Here is a 24,023-nt window from a genome sequence, read left to right as displayed (position 1 = left end):
TCACATTATCTAAATAGCTAGATACATAGCCTGGTAAAGATCCTGTGTCATCATAGTTGATAAAATCCATTTAATTACTAAATTTTAACAGCAACATATTGGCTGGGCACTGATGACTGTTTTGGAAAGTGTTTTTTTAACATTGATGAATAAGCTGAAAATAGGAAAAATTTTTTAAAGTTTCTGAAATTTTCATTTAGTTATTGGTAGTAAACCAGCTATTGATGCTTACTGAGAGTTCTGAATACCCACTGAGGTGGATAAGTTTCTTCAGCATTAATATTTGACTTGTGTCCACAAGTATCTTTTTGTAACTTCATAAAACTGTAGTTTATTTACACTTTAGTGGTTGTATTTTTGAATCCATTATATTCCATCACTACTTATCTTTAGCATATCAATACATTATCTTGATTACATTGGTTGTATGTCTTTATGCCTAGCAGACTAATTTTATTTTCTAGCTGTATGTTTCTTCTGCAATATTATTCATCACATATAGTAAAGCAGGAGATTCAGAGTGTGCAAATCATCCTGGTCTTAGAACTAGACCACCAGCTGACCAGCAAAAAAGACAAACTTCCACATTCAGATCCATTATTCACACCTAATCATATAGCATGGTGTTCAATAGCTGTGTTCACACAGTTAGAAATGCAAAATGTTTGTTCTCCAAATTAAAAAAAAAAAAAAAAGGATTTTCTGTGCCTGCCAACTTCCACTAATCCAACACTTCCCTGTCTATCACTATGTCTTATATCCCTTACTCAGAGACCCAAAAATTTGCACCTTCCTCAGCAATACCTGGTGCCCTTATCTGAATTCCTCTACAAAATATAACCTCTTTATTTGCTCTGAATTAATGGTCTTTATGCTCTTTGCCCAATCTTACTGGTTGGCAATAAAATCCTGGAATGTGATTTTTACTCAGCCTGCCACAGTCTTTTTGGTTGTGCCTTGCTTTAGGTTAACATCTCATGTCCCATGTAGTAGGGCTGTTGCCTTAATTGTCTAACCACCCCTCCTTGAACACTGCCTTGGTGCTCTGAAACTGCTATAGATGTTGGAAATCTGGCACAACTTCCTTGCCACTTGCACTTTCCTTCAGATTAGATAAATGATACTTTATCTTGTCCTCTTTGCTCCTGACTGATTGGAGGTCGCTGAGCATGGTCCAGTCATGCCCACAGGACCTGCTGTGCCACCTCTGGTGTTCTAGGAAGCTTGGAGGGCTCCTAACCACTGTGGGTGATGGTCTAAAGCTCTCCCCGTGCAAGCACCAATTGTGCTGGAACTTACCTCATGTGTCCTTAGTTCCCCTGACTGAAGAATGTCACTGGGCATGGTCTAGTCAGGCCTATGAAACCTCCAGGCCTAGTCTAGTGTGGCTGAAAGTGTGGCAGGCACTTTACTGCTGGGAGTGATGATTCTAAACTCTTCCTGTGCCCGTGCCTCTGTGTTGGAACTCACCTCATGCAGCCCAAGTTCCCTGGATTGAAAGCCCAAGTTCCCTGGGTATGGTGCAGCTACACCCACAAAACCTGCAGAGCCCAGTCTAGTGTGGCTGGAAGCTAGATGGGAATTTAACTTCTGTGAGTAATGATCTTAAATTCTCATGGTGCCAGTTTGAAAAAGGCACTGAGTAGTGTCTCTGCCTCCAGCCCAGCTAGACTTCCATTTTATCTTTCGGTTTCTCACACAAGGGAGACAATGTGATTACACTTGTGAGTCTGGTTTATTCACGTAAGTTTTATCAATTTACCTGACCAAAGCCTCAAGTTTATCCTTCTTTTTGGCCATGTAGCACTCCATTACAAAAACAAAATACTGCTTTTAAAAATCCATACTTCAGTTGATAGCCATTTGTGTTGTTTCCAACACTAACTATTGCAAATTGTACTGTTACAAACATGGCTGCATACTTCCGTGATATGATGTTTTTACCCTTCTGAGAAAATACACAAAAGGTGACTAGTTGGATCAAAGGGAATCTGTGATCCTAGTTTTCAAGGAATCTCTACAGTGATTTGCACAGTTATCACATCATTCCACACAGCCATCAAAACCAGTCTCCTCAGAACTGGTTACTCTTTGATTTCATTATGACAGTCATTCTTTCTGTGGTGATTTTATAACTTGCATGTGTCAAAGGACTCATGCAGCAGAGAAAAGATGGCAGATAGATAACAGCAGGCTACAGAGTCTCCCTAAGACAGTCAACTTAAAATTCAACATAATACAGCATAGGGAGCTCTGAACAGAGGGAGAGGAATTGCCTCATTCCAAGAAGAAACTAAGGTGAAAAAAACCAAAGATATAGTCCCTGCCAGCCATACCACTGTGCAGCCCTGAGCACCTCTGGGCCATGCTCAGCGCATTGAGACAGGCCAATCCCATGCTGCTGTGCTTCAGCTGCTGCCTCTGACTCTGTTGCTGTGGACCTACCAGAGGCTGGGAGAGCAGAGTGACTGGGAACCCCCTTGCTGCCTCTGCCCCTGCCATCGCAGCTGCTTACACCGCCACTGCCAACCTGGATCTGGCCAGATCCCAGAGAGCATGAGGAGGAGGGAGCAATCCGGTGTCACAGGCACAGGACTGGACCTTCTGGAACACATCGCCAACTTCCCCTCGCTGCTCGCATGAGGACCCGAGTTTGTGGCACTGGTGCTGAGTGGGCTCCCACCACCAGAACACCCCTGAGGTCACCAGTGTGTCTTCACTGCCTCCAGCCCAGCATGGCCCAAGCTCCACAGAGCCACCACCATGAATGAAGCCCAGAGAATCTGCTTCTGAAAACACCTCTTCAGAAAATAATCAAAAATATGGAACCAGAACTTTCCAGTTTCCTGCCATACTCGAACAGATTCAGGGAATTGGACCAGCCATCCTGCTCCCTGAATCTGGACTGAGAGGCCTGGGGTGAGTGTTCTTGCACCATTCTAATGCCCTGGGAAGGAGTTTAAGAAACCTCAGATAACAGCAGATTAGGGAGGTCAGCAAAACCCCTGTCAGCACACTTCAGAAAGACCCTAAGCAATACAGAGAGGGCCAGATACCCCTCCTGGACACACCTGTCTTAAAGAAACCCAAAACATGACAAGAGACAGAAATAAAAACAAATCTCCAGCCATTGACCCTGGAAAAATAAGCCCAGGAGAGGCAAATACAGAAGAGAAGCAGTGCAGTAATCATGCAATATTAGACACAGCATAAGTGGACATGAAGAAATACCTTCATGACCTCATAGATGAACTTAAAATTGTACTTCTGATCCAAGTGAGACAAGATATAAAAAGATTAGTTAAAGAAATGATAAGCCCCTCCCAAGAGAACACAGATGGAAGAAAGGAGGAACTGAGAAAAGGAAGAGAAACTTTTGATGAAGAATACAAACAAAATCTAGGAGGCTGGGGATTTAGATCAACAGCATAAGCATCTGCCTTGCAAGCAGGCAGTCATGAGTTCAATCCCTGGTACCAATTAAAAAAAAAAATAAAGTCAACAAAATTTAGAATACATAAAACAGATCCAAAGACATTACCAGGAAGCTAAAATCTCCATTGAAAGCTGGCAATATGCCTTGACAGAAACTAAAGTTAGCCTTTTGGGACTTCAAGAGAGATTTATGGTGTGTGATTGTGAGAGAAAAGAGCTCTTAAAAATAACAAGGAACCAAGAAGAAACAATTCAAAGGCTAGAAGATGACAACAGGATTTATAACTTAAGAATAAAAAATGTGAGTGAAGAAACAGGAATAATTACAAATGAACTACAAAGACTATTCACAAATATATTAAGGAAAACTTCCCAAGCATAGGTAAAGAAATGATGTCCACGTAAATGAGGTTTACAGAACTCCAGCCACCTACAACCAAAATGGATCTATACCCAGACATATAATAACCAAGTTTCCAGAAATCCACCACAATAACAGCATATTAAAAGCAGCCAGAGAAAAGGAGCTGGAAAAATTATCAAAATAACGACAGGCTTATCAACACAAACTCTCAAATCAAGAAGATCCTAGGGGGAAGTAGTCCAATCCCTGAAAGACAATAACCGCCAACCAAGACTGATGTATCCAGAAAAACTCTCTCTCAAAATTAATGGAAAAACAAGATATTTCCAAGACAATGAGGAGCTGTGGTAGTTCATGGCCACAAACCCAACCCTACAAAAAATACTGAAGGACATTCCAGAGAGAGAGAGGAAAAAATACCAGGATCCCAGCAACAGTGGCAGAGAGGCCTCAATGAATGGGGCAGACAATGGAAAGAAGGAGTAAATGGACAAACAATAGCAGAACAATAAAATAGCATAAATGGGGCAGACACAATGAGCTATAATCTTTAATATAGTTAGCCCTGATACACTAACAATAAAGAAACACAGGCAGAGTAGATTAGGATGCAGGATCCATCGAGATGCTCTGAATAGGAAATACAATCAACCTGAAAGATGGTTAATAGCCTGAGAGTCAAAGATGAGAAAACATCTTTTCTGCTCTGACAGAAAGCCAGAGAGAAGTAGGTACAACTCATCTGGCAGCCACAGATAGATTGGAAAGCTGTGACACTTTTGGACAGTGTATAACTACACAGCTAGAAGAAAGGAAAACCTTGTGACTTTAGTAAATAAAGGAGTACAGCTCAAGATCAAGTTCAGGAATAAAAAGGTTTAGCAACACTCAGATAGGTAACAGGTTGGACTCCTAATCTAAAAACTAAAAGAACTAGTGGGACCCAAAATACACAGAGCACCCTGAGAAAGGGAAAGGGGAGGAACTGTCAAACAAAGGAAGGGAGAGGACATTGTTAATAGTGTACCAGGATTTAAAAGTCACAATAGTATTATCACTCTGATTAGTTTGATTATATTTTGTTCCAGTTGGTCTACTCATATTAGATTTGAGGGCACAGACAGCTAATCCAAAAATAGCAGGTTATACCATGGTAACTATCCTTAATTTCCTATTAACTTACATTGAAACTCTGTATTACTTACATTGTCTTACTATGACTGATTTTATTTGAAGCTGGTTTGTTAGACCAATTTTTAGCCTCAATTGATTTTATTTGAAATTGGTATGCTTGATAGTATCAAGTCTAAGAGTAGAGGCAACTACTCTGACGATGACAAGATGTAAAAGATATCCATTCTGGTTTGAATTATTAAGTGATTTCAAATCCTACAAAGTCTTCAAAGTTATGTTTTTAATCAAATAGCTATGTAACATTATGTTCATTTATATTATGCCTGATGATGTGAACAATTCTATTGAAGATAACAAGAGAAAGCTTAGTAACTACTGTAGATCACCTAATCTTGTGGTCCTATATGTCTTCTTTCATTTCATATTTTTCTAGGAATTTATTTTGTTGTCTTGTTTTGATTTGTTTTTCCCTATAATATAGAAAGAATAGATATGCATGTAGAGATTCACAGATGGGAAGAATTTCTAAACTATTTACAGGAACAGATTATATAATACATGATGTAATGAACAGATAGTCTGAAGAAGAATAGACACTAAGAAACCCAATGCTAATTCTGTAGCATTTTGATATAAAATCTAGCAATACTATCATTCACTGTTCAGAGTGATATTGGTCTAGTCTCTTATATTCAATTTCAGCATACATAAAGATAAAGATAGCTCCTATGAAGAACTTAAGAAATATTATGGTAGACACTATTGACTTCCCCAAAATCACGTCTTGAAGACCTAAAAAGCCTTCATCATCCTGTAATGACTTGATTAGTTCTATAATATTCAGTATATATTCAATGTGTGTGAAGATGGGGACAACTATTTGGAAGAAAACTAGAGAAAATAGATGGACAGTGAAGATCTTCAGTGGACTTGCTTTGAAATCTGTGTTTCTTTAAATTGTTTCTCTAAAAATTGTTTTGTTCCATTTTGTTATGTTTAATCTTACCCTATTTAAGATAAAAAGTGTGTAGGATGATAACCAGATTACTAAGTTATTGTTGGATCACTGAGCAGAAATGTTTGCAATGTCATTATTTGAATATCACTTTGTATACTATAACTTTGTAAGTCAAGCAACTATTTCTAAGATGACAGTTTGTAACTTATTGACTGGGGATTTCTTACTGTTTATTTTTCTGAAATTCTGTATTGTTTCTATCCTTTATTTCTGTTTTTTCTTTCTCTTTAAATAAAAAAGTACTCATGCTGTTGAACATTTTTTCATTTATTTATTTACCATTCATATTTCTTTATCTTACAAGTGAATATTCATATCAGATTCATGTTTTCACTGGATCTTTGAATCTGTGAGTTTTGGTGGTGTTCAGTTCTTTCTTTTTTTTTAAATTTTATTTAAAAGGAAAAAGAGAAAAACACAAAACAAAATAAAGTGGTGTAAGGGTACACATAATACAGAACTACAAAAAAAAAAACAGTAAGAAATCACCAGTTAATAGATTACATATTATCATCTTAGAAATAGTTGCTCAAATCACAGTATCAAAGAATACAAAGTGGACATTCAAACAGTGAGATTGCAAACAGTTGTGTTCAATGATCCAACCAAAACCATTAATATGGTGAGCTATTTAACACCCCTAAACACACTTGCTGTTGTATCCTTTAGAGCTCTTTTTTTCCCCTCTCTTTTTTACAACAAAATTTACACATTTTGGGTTTTATTACTTCTTAGTTCTCATTACTTTTTGGGGGGGAGAGAATAAATTCAAATATGGCAAACAAAGCTGTCAGTCAAAACCAAGGATGTTCAGTTCTTTCTATGTGTATATATAAGTCCATTACCTGAGGGGAAACAGCTAAAATATTTTCCCATTCTGTGGGATGTCATTTTGCTCTGTTGGTAATTTCTTTTGTGTGCAAAATCTTTTTGAAAAGGTGAGAGCCCACTTTTTGATTCTTTAAAGTATTTTGAGTACAGTCTAGGTTTGGTTGATGAACTCTGTCCTACACCTATGTTTTTGGGATTTCAACCTGTTCTCCCTGTGTTTCTTTATTAATATTTAGAATTAATATTAATATTTAGAATAGAATATTTAGAATTATATTAATATAATTTTCTTTATTAATATTTAGAACTTTGAGCCACTTTGACTTAAGTTTCATGCATGGTGACAGACATGGGCCTTATCTTTATCTTACTTACATGGGAAGCCAGCTTTTCTAGCACCACTTATTTAGAGTGTATTTTTCCTCTAGTGATCATGTTTCACTCTGTTGTCATTAAGGTTGCTAACTGCATTTTTGGCTGTATCAGTATAGTGTAATTTGTTCCTGTGATCCTCAAACCTGTGTTTAATTTAGTTTTTTCCTGTTTTCATTCTGATTTTAACAATTAGCTTTGTAGAAATTTCCACTCAGAGGACTGGGACTATAGTACTGGGGCATCAGTGATTGCCTGCCAAGACTAAGGTCCTCAGTTGGACTCCTGGCCCCCCGAAAGAGTTATTTTTAACTCAGGCATCGTGATGCCTCCTACCTTATCTTTGTTGTCCAGGATTACTTTTGTTCTTCTAGGACTCTTGAATTTTAGAAATAGGTTGTGTTGCTCAATAAGGTATAGGATATTAATAGTGCTGTTTTTCAGTACCAGGAACTGAACTCATGACCTTGTGCTTGGCCAGACAAGTACTTATGTCTATGAGCCATATGCTCAGCTCTTCTAATGGCATTTTGATTTGGATTCTGTTAAATCTGTGCAACAGTTTTTGAGCATGCCCATTTTCACTATTTGGTTCTTCTTATCCATGACATAGTAATATCTTTCTGTTTTCTGCTATTATTTTCTGTCAATTTTCAGAATATTATAATTTTCTAAATATATCTCTTCACTTCATTTGTTAGATTTATATCTAAATATTTCATGTTCTTTGGATGATATTATTAGGCATGTGGCCTCCCTGCTTCTCATCTTGGAGCATTTCTTTTTTTGTGTATAACAATGCTACCTGCTTTTAAGTGTATCTATGATAAGTGAACATGCAACAGCTAAAAGGACAAAAACTGAAAGCTATCAATTTTAAAATTACCAATAAGACAAGGATGCTCACTGTCACCACTTTGCATGGGAAACTTTAGCCAGAGCCATTAGACAAGAAAGAGAATTAAAAAGAAAAAGTTAGGAAAGAAAGAAATTTAGTTCTTATTATTGGCAGATGACTTGATACTCTACATGTAAGAACCCCCAAAAAAGCCACAGAAAAGACTTTCAGATTTAATAATCAAACTCACTTGTGTAGCTGAATTTTTTCTTTTCAAAAGTGTGGTCAACACATTAGTTTACACAAGAGAAATATGGCTCAGAGTGAGGGGATGGATGTCAAAGCATCATTTTTTAGCAGATTATTTCATTTCCTAAGTTGTAATGCGTATTACCTTTAATTATTAAACAGAATAAATATTAGAGAGTCCAACAATGAAGTTGTAACACATTTGTGGCTGGAGAGAGAACCCAGAAGTTTATTTGTGAAGGGCGAATGCTCTACCACTGAGGTGCATTAGTGGGCCTCATGTCAGAATTAAAAACAAAGATTGATTGCATTGCAATGTTAACATTCCATTTCAAAAATGTATACCCTTGGTGGAATTAATAATGCCTTACTATAGCTAATAATGCCCTGTATTTCTAAAATATTTTCTGTCAACAAGTAGATTAGGTAATGAGTAAATCCATGCACTTATTATGAAGCCATCAATTCATGTGACATCTGAGTTTCTTTTTCAAATTGTGATGGGAAGATAGTAAACTGCATGATACATTTTCTTCCAGAAAAAAAATCAGAGGCCATAACCATGGTGTAAGTGGGGCTTATTGATCTCCAGGCCCCAGATCAAACCCATATTTTGGGTATTCACCATGCCATGCCCTATATGGGTTCCCCAGGGCTGCTAGGACCCAGCCTGATTTTTCTGAAAGAGCTGCTACGTCTCCAACCCCTTGTGCTTCCTATTTGTCTGGATAACAATTTGGAGCAAGAGAAAAATAAACAACTGTATGACTGTTGGCTATCAAGCTGGTCTCTTTTGAGGGGTAAGTACTATAAAGGAAGTGGGGTAGGAGGAAATGATTTGCTGGTAATCAGAATGGCGTTCTTGGTCTTATTACCTCCCTCTGCTGCCATATTTTTCCCAAACACAGTCTAAATTTCATCCAAAACAAATAGAACAGAAAACAAATAAGCCATTCTTCTCTCTTGCTAACCAGGAAGACCTGGAATTTGGCAAAAAAGACACTGAAGTGTCCTGCAAGCCAGCACTTGTGAACAGTTTTAGCCCATGACAAGTGAATTTACTTTCTGTATGGAAGCCAAGAAAGCTATTGGGGAAGATGACTGGAAGGCAACAAATTCAGGGCCTATGAAATGCATGGGGTAAACCGTTGAACACTCAAATTACTTCCAGAATTCCCCAGGTTATCAACTGAATCACTTCTCTATTTCCTACAGGGTGACCCTTGGGCACCTTTGGTGTGCTAGCTACCATGAAAAAACACTTGGGTGCAGGTGGGAATATTGAGAAACTTTGATGAACATTAAATAAAGCCCTATGTCTTCATCCAAGTGAGACCTTTCATTTTCTGGCTCCATGGAGTAACACGGCTCAGCCTTGCACTTTGATTTCAGCAAGAGCCCATGATTACCTGTCTTTCTGCCTCCCCATCAGTCACTATTTCTATTAAAGCCTCAGATTTTACTGGAGATTCAGCCTAACTTCATCTGTCTACCACAACCTCAGAGTCAGTCACAAGACAATGGCAGTAAAGAAGGTATGAGAAGGAAATGAAGAGGATGGTGAAAATAGGAAAGCGGAATGGAGGTAGAGGGTTAGGGCTCTGGCAGTAAACTAGGGACTCTGTGTGGAACAGTTAAAGAATACCTTTCAAAACCTAATATGATTTGTGGGTTCAATTTTCTTAGTGGGTCTATTTTAATTAAATCTTTCCTATATGTGTAGGAACCCTGAAGACTCTGCTGTAATACTGGGCTTTAAGCATACTGGGAAACCTCTGAGAGTTGCTATGGTGTCACATGTTCTACTCAATGAGGGATTCTGGTTCATGAGTGAGGCAGCAAAAAATGAGCCAGCATTGCTGCTCCATGAAAATGCACAGACATCTATTCAAACATTAGCATGTTTGGATTATATAAAGAATTTAAGCAACTCAGAATTTTGGCTGTCTGGACTATAAAATCTTAAGCCTGGTTAATTGTTTCTTGTCTTTTTAGGGCAGTAATTCTAAACCAAATGAGGAATGCACTTTTGGTTTTAGAGTTTAAGGAAAGACTCTAATTGTAAGTGTCCATATTAGTAACTTCAGAAGTATTACGCTTTTCTTCCAAAACAAGAACCTGCATTTTTTTCATAATTTTATTGATGATTATTCCATAGGATTTTAGTGGTCAAAATGTAATAAGAAAATCTTTCTGTTTATTGCAACAGTTTATATAAAAGGAAGAAATGTTTTGTGTCTCAATTCCTTGCTAGCTTTAAAAATGAGGAAAGAATGGAGCTTTATCTTACTTTGTTGTTTACCTGATAGGAAAATGAAGTTTGATTTGAATTTGAATTTGGAATTTTACAAATCACAATGTACTTCTAAATTTTGAATAAGTGGTAATTGCTTTCCACTAGCAAAAGAGCTTCATTATGTTTTTGTTATGGCTAAGTTATATGACCAAAGTACCTGTAATGCTGCTGTACTGTTCTGTATGCATCTTTTTCCTAGGTGACCTAATTAGTATGTTAATCAATTCCCCCCTCTGTGAAGAACTGTAAATTCCTGGAAACCTAACCTAATTGATATGATAACCATTGTTACCTTCTACAGATACCAGATGTAGTGCTAAAATAAGTTGACAAAAGATTATTAATTACTGCTAGACTTCTCTGTCCTCTACTAAGGGAAACAAAGGTCTTCATCATTCCTTAGCAGATTTCCTGATCCATGCTCATAACTGCTCAGTTTGTAAACTGTATTTTCTACAAGTCAGGAAACTTTTGAAGGAGACACACAGCTTTTGCAAACTCCAACTGCACTATGTTGCTGGGCCCAGGATAAAATAAATCAGTGCTGCTTTAAAAAAAAATGTTTTGTCCCATTTTTTGAATTCAAGGTTGAGGGCTCTAGGGGGCTTGTTTGTGGATTACAAGTTTTGGGGTGTCATCTGGGAATACTGGGGGACCTCCCAAATTATAATTTCACCAATCAATTGGCTAAACATCTGTAAGTATTTGTGTTTTTTTGCCTGTTTATAATTTGAGAGCACACATTTGTAAATGCAGACAAAATGAGACAACTTCCAGAGGCTTTTTTGCCCATTTGTGATTTAGGGCTTTGAGGCCCATTTGTAACTTTGGGCTTTGGCCCCTTTGCCCTTTTGTAATTTGGATGTGTGCAGTGACTGCAGATGAGCTGGTGCTCCTTCTGCACTGGATTCCAGGGCTCTCGCCGGTTTGTAATGTGTGTGGCCTAAGCCCATGTGTGGGGCTCTGGGATCCGTTTGTGTTTTGGGGCCTCTTTTCAGCTGTTGTCTCTATGTTCAGTGTTTTTTGTACTTTGGGGTTGTCCACCTATTTGAATCTGTTACTAACTTGGTTTTTTTGTTTGTTTGTTTTGTTTTGTTTTGTTTTGTTTTGTTTTTGCCTGTTTGAATTTGTTAAATTTGTGTCTAGGGGCTGGAGATTTAGCTCAGTGGCATAAGCACCTGCCTTGCAACCTGTGTAGTTGTGAGTTCAATCACCGGTACCAAGAAAAAAAAATTGTTACTAACGTAAGGGCTCATTGCCCATTTCTGGCACAGGATCCATATGGCTTATTAGACTCAAGGTTCATAATAAAAATTATTTTCCTTTTAGCTCACCAAACTATGGACAGAAAAACTTTTGTTTGTGTTTTTAATGTTGGTCTTGTTTTTTGTGGTGCCTTGTTTAATGTTTTAGTCCTCAATTGGTTACTTGCAACCTTGGCATGCCTTTAAAAAATATTTTCTTTCTGGTTAAAATGTGAACATATGTGCACAGATATATGTATATTTATGATTTTTGAAAATCATATTAACTTTACTAAGTAAAAACCAGGTCATATTGTAATTGAGACAGTTAAGAAAGTTACAATTTTTAAAATGGAGCATTTTAATGTGATAAAAAGACATGAAATGATTAAATATGTTTTAGACTACTAAAAGTCATTTCAAGGATTTTGTTAAAGGTTTTAATGTTGTCTAAAAAGAAAGAGAAAAACTGACTGGTAATAAGTTAAAAAATGATTGTATTGTAAAGTAAAAATGTACAAGAGAAAATGTTTTCTGTGGCATGGCTATTGTTGGGGGCTCTTGCCAGCTTTATGTTGCAAATCTAGAGCAAAGAGCCCACAGTATAATTTGCAATACTGTGGAGTTTGGGGAGGGGAATTTCCAGGAATGCTATAGATTGTAAAGACAGAGTTGAGATTTTGATTGCTAGGAAAAAAGAAACAACAACAACAACAACAACAACAACAACAACAACAAAAAACCAATTCATCTTGTACTGGAAAAAGCCAATTTAAATTTAAAAGAAATAACTATTGTGCCTAATGTGATTGGTGATTATAGAGATAAAATACAAGTTCTTGCATGTGCTGTGGACATTTGGGAGATTATATGGCACAATTAGTTTTGTTATCTATGAAAAAGCCCTTTTTTTTGGTTAAGTATGTAACTTCAGTAGAACAATGGCCTGCCACAGAAAAAAGGTAGTGTGCCATCCAGATGAAACCTGTGCTCTGATCCAGAATGCCAAAACCATGTTATCCTTTGGTCCCACCCCGATTGGACAACCAGAGGTAAGGAGGTTCCTGATCCATATCATCAGTTGTTCTCTGTACCCATTAGAGCACCCCAGAAAACCCACCAATATGCCCAAGATAGCAAAGGTGAGGCAATTGGCTAATAAGTCTCCCTTGGGGTTTTCTAAAAAGATTCCAAAAGGCCTGTCACATTTATACACCGGTGTCACCTAAAAATGCAAGTGTAATTAATATCGCCTTTGTAACTCAGTCGGCCCAGACATTAGAATAAAATTGCAAAAGTGTGAGAGATTTGAGGGAATGCCCTTCAGTCAGTTATTAGAGGTTGCTTAAAAGATATTTGACAACCTGGAGGACTCTAAAGACCAGGCTTAAGAGGTTTATGCTGGGCAGAATGACTACATTGGTTGTTGGACTCTACATAAAGGAAAATAGAGTCTTTCCTCCCCATGGATGCAAGCCATCAAACACATTCCAGTCCCTGTGACTAAAAAGCAAATGCAAGAATTTCTAGGAGCCATAGGACTGACCCAGAGATTGGGACCCTCACAGAGGCCTGTTGCTTATCTTTCCCAGAGACTTGATTTTGTAGCAGCTGCAGGGCCACCTTGTCTGTGGGTGATTTCCTTGGTGGCCCTCCTGGTAAAGGAGGTTTAGAAATTGACTTTTGAGCAGAAACTCTTAATTGTCCCCTCCCATTTACTGGAGATTCTCATCAAGGATCTGCCAGACCAATGGCTGCCCAACTCCCAAGTCATGCATTGCCAGGCATTACTTTTGGATCTGATTACTATCAGTTTTAAGAGGACATAGAGGCTTCAAACTCTTCTACTCTGTTGCCTGATGATAACCCCTCATTGCCTTATTGCAATTGTACATTTATCACCTCGCAGGACTTCGACCTGATTTGATGGATGAGCCACTACCTGGAGTTCCACCATATTTCTCTGATGGAAGCAGTTACATCTATCAAGGTAAGTGGGTTGTGGAAGCTGCCATCACCACAGACTCTCAGATTCTATGGAAACAAACCCTGGAGCTGGGAACATTGGCCCAATGGGCTGTACTCATTGCCTCACTGAGGCCTCAAGTTGTCAAAGTACGCATTTGTTACTGCCCATGTTCATGGGACCATTTATCAAGAATGGTGTTTATTGACCTCTGGGGCCAAAAGATTAAAAATGCTCCCCAAATTTTGGATTTGTTGGCTGCCATCTGGATGCCAACTCCTTGGCTATTATCTGCTGTAGAGCCCACTGGGCAGGAGATGGCCTTATTATATAGGAAATAATTTGGCAGATGCCACCACCCAAAAGGCAGCCAGAAAATCAGTGGGGATTGAGATAGTCCTGACATAACTGCTGATCTCACCTACTTTGTCAGAGCCTATTTGTACTTGAAAAGACTTGCATCTGGTGGCTCAACTTCGAGCAACACCTGGGGGCTAATATCAAAACTTGCCCAGTCTGTAAGCTTCAGATGCTCTCAGTGCCAATTAGTTAAGCCAAAGCAACCACTCACTACATGGGACTATGCCTAGAGAACATTGGGAAATAGACTTTACAAAATGGGGAAGCCTAGGGTTAAAGGAAATAAGTACTTATTAGTAATGATAGATATTTTTCACTAGAGTTAAAGCTTTGCCTGTCTGAATCAGCCCTGATAGCAGGTTCCCTAATTTGGCCTCCCCTTATCCATGGGGTCTGACAATGGCCTGGCTTTTATAGCCCAGATAACTCAAAAATTAACCTAAGCTTTGAAGATCAATTGGAAACTCCATTGTGCTTACCAACCTCAAAGTTCAGGACAAATAAAAAAGAAAAAACAGATTTTAAAGACAGTAATAATTAATGGCCTTAGAAACTGGAGAACTGGGTGAGTCTCCTTCTTTTTTTGTGCTCTTGTGTGCATGATGTACCCTATATTTTACTGTTATTTCCCCTTTTGAGGCTATATACAGGCTTCTCCTCTTATCCCTAATATTTCTGAGGAAAAATTAGCTGATATAGCTAATCAAGATCTTATTAAGTCCCCCCAGACTCTTCAGCCAGTTCTGACTTCCATACACTGGTTATTTTGTCAACAACATCCTCTGCCTGTGCCCTACTGCAAGGACAAATGTGCTGCTGTAGAGCCTGGGACACATCACCATGAATCTCTTGTGCCGTGATGAGAAGATCCCTACATTGTAGTCCTCAGCGTTCCAACTGCTATCAAAGTAGCCCAAAAGCCTGTCTGGATTCATCATTCCCACTTCAAGCAGGTCCCAGCTTCCAAAGGAAATCAGCCTACAGATAAGTGGAGTTTCATTCCCTGTAAGGACTCTTTAAAGCTTAAGACTGCCAAATGTAACTAATAATCTTGTGTTCTCCCTTATGGAGATCCCAAGGAGGCTTCTGACTTTTTTTTTTTAATTGTTACTAGTGTGATGGAACAGAAGGAATTTAAATGTTGGTTTTCCTTCTCTTTTTGGTTAACAGCTTTTTTTTTTTTTTTTTTTTTTGGTCTTTTTTCCTTTTTATTAGTACGGGGGATCAAACTCATGACTGCCTGCTTGCAAGGCAGGCGCTTACGCCGCTGAGCTAAACCTCCAGCCCCCTGGTCAACAGCTTTAATAATGGCAGCAGCAAGACTTTGTTAATCCTCCTATTGGGCCTTTTATTATAAACAAATTGGTAAACTATGTCAAAGATCGGATTCAAACTATAAAGCTTATGATTTTAAAGATGGAAGGTTATAAACAGATACTTATGTCTGAAAACCCCATGAGCTGACAATTTGGTTCATTGACTAAAATCAGTTGGGAATGCTGTACACTAGCAAAAAGAGCTTTGTTATGTTTTTGTTATGACTAAGTTATATGACCAAAGTACCTGTAACACCACCATACTGTTCTGTGTTTTTCTGGGTGACTTAATTGTTATGTTAATCAATGCTCCCTTCTGAAAAGAATTGCAAATCCCTGGGAACCTGACCTAATTGACATGTTAACCATCACTGCCCTCTATAAATAACAGATGTTGTGCTAAAATAAGTTGACCAAATATTGTTAATTCTTGCTAGGGAAGAATTCTCTGTCCTCTGCTAAGGGAAACAAAGGTCTTCATCATTTCTTAGCAGATTTCCTGATTCATGCCCATAACCCCTTACTTTGTAAACTGTGTTTTCTACAAAATGTCAGGAAAGTTTTGAGGGAAACACATAGCTTGTGCAAACTTCAACTGCACTGTGTCACTGGGCCCAGGATAAAATAAATCAGTGCTGCTTAAAAAAAAAAACAAAAAACAAAAACAAAAAACGTTTTGTCCCATTTTTGGAATTCGAGGTTAGGGGTTCTGGGGGACTCATTTGTGGATTACAAGAGTAACATTGATGATAAATACATTTCGTTTTAAAGAGACTTTGAATAACTTAATGGGAAATTGAATGATTTGTGTGATAATTTGCTAATGATATTACAAGCAAAACACAGCCTTTTAGCATAATAACATGGAGATACTGGCTTATGCAATAAAGCAGGACATAGTGTTATATCAAGGTTTGCTGCTTCAATATAACCAATATCTCAAGATACTGAGATTCCCTCTGTTACCTCAGGACAGACAGATGAAAATCCAAAAACATCACAGATTCAGGTGATGGCAACATCAGCTTGTGCCCATCTACAACCTGACATAGATGGTTCTATAGTTTGCTTCATTTCTAAGGCCAAAGGTGCTGATGCAAATATGGTGAACCTCACAGGATTTTTTAGTTTTCTCCTTCACAATGTTGTACACTTATCTTTGTCAGTATCTAAAGAAGTAGATCACCTAACCTTAAATAATAAAATGCATTGAATTTAGTGATGCCTTACCTTCTGAAATTATATGCTTTTTAGTCACAGATTAATATAAAGGTATATGCTGATAATTTTGACATACATGATTAATGTTACTTTTCCTTTTTTACTTTACATGGTAGAGTAGATTTAACATTTGTAATACAAGTTGGGCATTTCATATAATTGACTCATTTTAAAATGCTGGTCTTACTTTTTATGGATTGATAAGTCTAATCTTTTCTACTTCCATAGTGGCAAAATACCATCTTTTTTGTGTAATCCACAAAGATTTTCTTGGAATGGTACATTCTAGAATATATTGAGCAGTAAGTGTGATTTTTAAAAAATGAATCAGCCTTAAATCCCCCCCTTTAGTGAGTATTCAATCTAATCTATTGGTCCTAGGTAGAGTAAGAATTTGGGAAAATGATTTAATGTAGCTCTACTTTTGCCTTTGCAGGAGCTAGTGAGTCCAAGAAGTGTTGTCATGTGTAGAAAGAAGTCTGAAAATGGCAAATTGATGCACATAGGTTTCATCAGTGTCAAGGCTCTAGCTACAATTGTGAGTCCCCATTTCTCTTGGATTTTGTCCAGTTTGGTATAAGCTGGTTCTCCAAGTCATAATGTCTTATGTTGAAAATCCCCAGTCCTCCAGTCTCCTCAAAGAGTCAAGTGTATTCCACTTCTTTCAGTACTGATTGCTGCAGCCCAGAGAATTCTGTAGTCCAGTAGCTACATTAGAAGTGTTAGTTTTCCCAAAAGGTAAGAGAATGAAAATCACCACAAAACAAAGCTCGACTTATGCCCTGTGTTACATACTTCCTATGTTTTGTAGTTTTTGAAAGTACAATTTTCCTCCCTAGTGCCTATCATTCTCTTATAATCTGCTTTATTTACTTTCTTCTTGCATGGACAACTTAGCCACAATTTAAAGAAGAGCAGTTGATTCTGGTTCACAATTTGGAGTGGTTTCCTTCCATGGCTGGCTTCATCTTGGTCAGTACTAGGGATCACAGTTTTGTGGCAATGGAGAAAGAACTCATGACATGGCAGTGAAAAGCAGGGGTCCTGAACAAGGGAAAACAAGTGAGACATTACTTCCTGGGCCACAGTGACCCAACTCTTTCCATGGGCTTTGTGTCCCAACATCACACTCAGATATAAACCCATTGTCTAATCCATTGTTGAGAATCACACACTGTGGACTTCCCTTTGCAAAATGCATTTAACCCATCTGTAAGAGTTGCCAAAGTCCTGACAGTTTCAACACTGCTGAAACATCCAATGGTCACATCTACTCTGAGATTTAAGGTAAACTTCTAGAATAAGTCATTGTAAAAAATAAAAGTTAAGACTTCTGCTGTGTAATGTGGTGTAATCCCTATAATAAATGGTAGAATTAGAATCCTAGCAACGAATGGGACTAAAGTAAGGCAGAAATCCAGCAAGGAAGACCTAATGCCCCATAGATCTTTGACTAGAACTGGGGTACTATGTTTCATGATGTGAACTTTGAAGTGTTTGGTTGTCCATGAGTATATGGCACCATAATTATAGCCCTCATGGGCTCTCTCTTGGGTCATCTGTTTGTATTGGTTGGGAATTTCATCAGACTGTCTATGTTCTTGACTTCTCCAACCATCTGGATTTGCCACTGTACTTATGGCTTCACATTCTCATCTTCACACACTGCCCTCTCAGGAACTGCCTGGTTCCCAGACATTCTGAAATATGGGTGGAAGTATCCCAGCCTCCACAAGTCTTGTATACCACATGGGCATAAAAGCAGCACAATGGAATGATGACAGTGTTAGCTAAGCCATTTACCATTTTGCAAGGGGTATCAGAGTACAAGAGTAGCTGGATGACTGAGCTTGGTGACATCAGCTTTCGGGATGTTTTGGACAAATCAAGTCTCAACCATCACACACACATGATCCACTTTTCTCTCTGAATCCCTTTTGAGTGCATGACATTGTAAAAGGATATATATAAGCCATATCACTATCTGTATTAATTAGTGCTTGTAATTTAAATGTTTGCATTAAAAGAATCCAAAGTGAGTGCATATGCAACATAAAATATCTCCATGGTTTCAAATTTAAGGCATAAAGAAAATATTACACACACACACACACACACACACACACACACACACACACACATACACATACACATTTGTATATGAAGTGGTGGGGCAAGTAAGGAAGAGAATGATGAGTAAAAGAAAAAGAAGCTGAAAAATGAGTATTGGACAGTGGGAAGGAAGCAAGGAGAAAAGAATAAAGGAGTATGATGGTACTTTAGTTTGATACATCCTTAGTAAAAACCTGACAAATTGAAACCTATTAATCTGTAAAATTAAAGCAAATTTATAAAACAGCTTAAAATAAACACAGAAATTTTATTTCTTATATTTGTTGTAGAAATTGAGCCCTGAGTCTTTGCACTGAGCTATAATTGCAGCCCATATATCATCTTTCTTTTCTCTAATTCCTTCTTTCCTTTTTTACTTTCTTTTTTGCTCTTCCTTTCCTTCATTTTTTCCTGTATAACAATTATTTCTACTTTCTATAAGTGAACATGCATATGTTTTTTATTTTCATATTTTTGTAATACATGTTTTGTAATACTTGTTGGGGATCACAAATTCACAATAGCTATGGCTGTGTCTCAGTGCAGGTCTATGACCTTGACAGACATGTTTTTAAGCAAGGGTTTCAAGGTAAATTGAAACCCAGAAATGCCCTAGATTCTTTTTCTTTGGGTTAAATATATATACATCCCTCTAAACTAAGTAATAATTCTGTATGACCAAAAGTTTTTATAAGTGTAAACTCATGCAGAAGACAATCAGAAACTGTTTCCAGGCTCCCTCTTTTGCACTGGGCAGCCTCATGCAAATGTGTGGAGATTTCTTGGCTTAAAGTACAGGACAGAGAGATTGTGGCTTCTGTAATCGAGTAGGAGGTACCATCAGATCTGGAAAGCAAGTGTATTACAGGACACAGAGTCCCAGAGCTGAGTGTGACCAGCTCAGAGATGGGCATGGTAATTATTAGATTTGTGTGACACTGGAGTGTTTTTGAAAGACACTTAACACTTCATTGACTGGTACCAACAACCACAGGTCATGCCCTACTGACCGAAGGAGAATGCAAAATTCTTTAGTCTTCTGATGAAAAATTATGTACAATAAGTAGAATTTAGTATGATGCAGCTAATAGTTTCCATTGCAGTGTGAAAGCTTGTTTAAAAGATCTTATTTCTTTAGATTGGTTAATCTAGTCATTATTGTATGTTATAATGAGCATTGTCTATTTTGAATACCAAAAATTCTCATTAAGTTTACTAGATTTAAGTAAAATACTATAGGAACATAATTTTATATCTATATATTGTGGAAGTATGTCATTACTTGTTCTGTAAAAATTACTTTGAATTCTTAGACTACTATTCATGAAATCTAACACAATTTTTATCAATATTTTCATATATGTCTTCTATTACTCATCTTGCATAGTTGAACAGAACCTTGAGAAAAATACTGAAAAAATATGTATTACTTTCACAGTGAATTGTAATTATAAGCATTTCTTTTTCTTATATTAAAATTGTAAAGTGGGATTCTTAGAGCTCACAATGTTGTATATTCCTTTTTATTTTATAGCAAAAACAGATAAACAAAATATGGAATTTAAAGCAAAAATAGTAAATTAACACTATTTAATGTATTGCATATTTTATCTTAAATATATGTTCAGATTACAAGATATAGGCATAAAAATGATCAGACAATGAAAACACTTAAAATATACCAATAATTATACTGATACTGATCTTGGCAAGTGCAGGTGCAGTGTAGGTGACATCGTGGTTTGCACTGCTCTGAGATGAGGTTGAGGAGGCAATGCAATTCCAATACAGCCTGCAATCCTGACATCTCTCTGAGGCCTGGAGCCAGTGCAGTGGTGCTTCTCTGGAGTGAGCAGGAAGCTATGCCACTCTGCCTTGGAGCCAACTGAGCATGTACTCACTTCTCCACAAATTAGAGAAAACAATGGCAGCTTGCTAGGAAAATGGATAGAGAACATCTCCGGAGAAAACAGCTCAGATGCTAGAATTTGACATGGAGAGGGCCAGATGATTGAAGAACAATTCTCACTAACCCAGGAGGAAATTGAACAGAAAAATAAAATTAGGAAGAGGAAGGAAAAGTTCAGGTTGAGGGCTGAAAACCAACACGCTCACTGAGATGAGTTTCATGCTGTGCTGGATGTGCCATGGAGTTGAATGATTCAAGATCGGGCTGAAGTCACAGCTGCCAATAATGGAGTGGGTGAGTCCCAGGCCCTTGTTGGGAGGATGTAACATAGTGTGGAGTGGAGCCAAGGTTTATTGACTCTCAGTGTGTGCTGGAAATTGGTTCCTGCGGCATAGGTGGCTGAGTAGAAGACATCTTGGAGTAGGGCAAAGCGTAGCACTGCGGTGGTGTCAGTCAACTACTGCTGGCCAAGAGAGGACTGGTAGGAGCAGCTTGGACTGAACCATGCCACTGGTCAGGAACCAATAGCCAGAAGCGAAACTGTTCCAACAAGGTGACATCTGCTACAGCACAGCGTAACTTGCGGAACATACTTGCAGATTGACTGGCTCAGAAGGGATGGGCCAGCCTGCAGCATTGCTGCACCCACATCAGATATCATGAAACTGGAGAAAGCAGCAAGCCCTCAGCCAGCATGCTTTAGAAAACTGTGAGGAATACAGAGAGGGCCTGAGACCTCCTCCACACACCTTTCTGAAAGAAACCAGAAACATGAAAAGAGCAAAAGATAAAACAAAACCTCCAGTTGTTGACCCTGGGAAAATAAGCCCAGGAGAGGTAAACAAAAAAGAGAACCAGTCCAGCAATAATGCTATATTAGCCACAACATGAGCAGACAAAAAGAATTACATTTGTGACTTCATAGATGAACTTAAAAGTGAAATTCTAACCCAAGTGAGGCAAGAAATAAAAAGGTTGATTAAAGAAATGCTAAACCCCTTTCAAGAAAACACAGAGGAAAGAAGGGAGGAACTCAGAAAAGGAAGAGAAGCCTTTGGTGAAGAATATAAACAAAATCTACAATACATGAAACAGACCCAAAGAGACTATCAGGAAACTAAAAACTCCATTGAAAGCTGGCAAAATGCCTTGACAGAAACAAAAGATAGCCTTTTGAAACTTGAAGAGAGATTTACAATGTGTGACTGTGAAAGAAAAGAATTAAAAATAACAAGGAACCAAGAAGTAACAATTCAAAGGCTAGAAAGGCAAAAGGATCTATAACTTAAAAATAAAAAATGGAAGTGAAGAAGCACAAATGAATTACAAAGACTATTCTTTGCGATAATTAAGGAAAACTTCCCAAGCATAGGAAAAAGAAATGATATCCAGGTAAATGAGGCATATAGAACTCCAGCCAACTATAACCAGATCTACACCCAGACATATAATAATCAAGATTCCAGAAATCCACCACAAGAATAGAATATTAAAAGCATCCAGAGAAAAGAAGCAGATCACCTACAAAGGACAAATCATCAAAATAATGACAGGTTTATCAACTCAAACTAGTAAATCAAGAAGAGTCTGGGGGGAAATAGTCCAGGCCCTGAAAGAAAATAACCTCCAATGAAGACTGATGTATCCTGAAAATATCTTTCTCAAAATTAATGGAAAAACAAGCTGTTTCCAAGACAAAGAGTAACTGTGGGAGTTCATAGCCACCAACCAACCCTACAGAAAATACTGCAAGTTATTATAGAAAGAGAGAAAAAAATACCAGGATTCCAGCAACAGTGGCAGAGAGGTAGAGAGGAGAAAAATGGACAAATAACAGAAAAATAGAATAGCAGAATTGAGGCAGAGAAGATGGGCTATAATTTTTGACACAGATAGCCTAGATACACCAACTAAGAAGAAACCCAGGCAGAGTAGATTAGGAGGCAGGATCCATTGAGATGATCTGAATAGGAAATATACTCAAGCTGAAAGACAGTTAATAAACTGAAAGTAAAAGATGAGAAAATGAAGTGTGAAGAGACAGGGAACCAGAGAAAAATAGGGACAACTCATCCAGCAGCTGCAGATAGGTTGGAAACTTATGACACTTTTGTGGAGTGTAGAACTACACAGCTGGAAGGAAGAAAAACCTTGTGGCTTTAGTAAGTAAAGGAATGCAGCTCAAGATCAAGCTCAGGGGTAAAAAGGTTCACCACTCAGATAGATAACAGGTTGGACCCCTATTCTAAAAACTTAAGAAGTTAGCAGGACCTAAACTATACAGCGCATCCTGAGAAAGGGAAAGGTGAGGAACTGTCTGAAAAAGGAAGGCAGAGGACATTGTTAATAGTGTATCAGGATTTAAAATCCACAGTAGACTTATTGTTCTGCTTAGTTTGATTTTATTTTATTGTGGGCAGTCTGCTTATACTAAATTTGAGGGCACAGATAGCTATCACCAATAGCAGGCTATACCATGGTAACTATCCTTAATTTCCTATTAACTTAAACTGAAGCTCTGTATTACTTACATTTTCTTACTATGACTGATTTATTTGAAGCTGGTTTGTTAAATTGCTGTTTTGCCTTGACTGATTTTATTCAAATTTGGTATGTTTGATGGTGATGAGCCTAAGAGTAGAGGCAACCACTCTGAAGATGACAAGTTGCAATAACATACTCATTCTGGTTTGATTATTAACTGCTTTTGAAGTCCTACAATTTCTCCAAAGTTGTATTTTTATTAAAATAGCTATGTAATGCTATTTTAGGGACTTGGGATTTAGCTCAGCGGCATAAGCACCTGCCTTGCAAGGAGGCAGTTGTGAGTTCGATCCCTGGTACCGATAAAAATGAAAAAGACAAAAAAAATTAAAAATAAAAAAAATAGCTATGCAAAGCTATTTTAGTAGCATTCAATTATTATGTCTGATGATGTGGACAACTCTGTTGAAAATAACAAGAGAAAGCAGAATAACTACTGTAGATTACCTATCATTGTGGTTTTATATGTCTTTTTCATTCCATGTTTTTCTAAGAATTTGTTTTTTTGTGTCTTGTTACAATCTGTTTTTCCCTATAATACAGAAAGGGTAGATTTACATGTAGAGAATCACACATGGGGAGAATTTCTAAACACTTTACAGGAACAGAGTATATAATGTACGATGTAATGAACAGATACACTACAGAAGAAGAGACACTAAGAAACCCAGTGCTATCTCTGTTACATTATGATATAAAAACTAGCAAAACTATTATTCACTGTTCAGAGTAATATTAGTCTAGTCTCTATGTTCAATTTCAGCATATGTAAAGATATGCTGCTATGAAGCAGAATGCTATGAAGAGAATGAGG

General features: G+C 37.7%; 1 pseudogene; it reads right to left on the bottom strand.

Moving 5' to 3' along the window:
• Positions 1 to 2,511: 2,511 nt before the first annotated feature.
• Positions 2,512 to 24,023, bottom strand: part of LOC134474710 (uncharacterized) — a 34,613-nt pseudogene continuing 13,101 nt past the window's right edge.

The sequence above is a fragment of the Cavia porcellus genome, unplaced genomic scaffold, assembly GCF_034190915.1.
Source record: "Cavia porcellus strain 051 isolate PalLab524CR breed Dunkin Hartley unplaced genomic scaffold, mCavPor4.1 scaffold_36, whole genome shotgun sequence".
Taxonomy (NCBI): Eukaryota; Metazoa; Chordata; class Mammalia; order Rodentia; family Caviidae; genus Cavia; species Cavia porcellus.
This window is presented reverse-complemented; position numbering and strand designations above follow the sequence as displayed.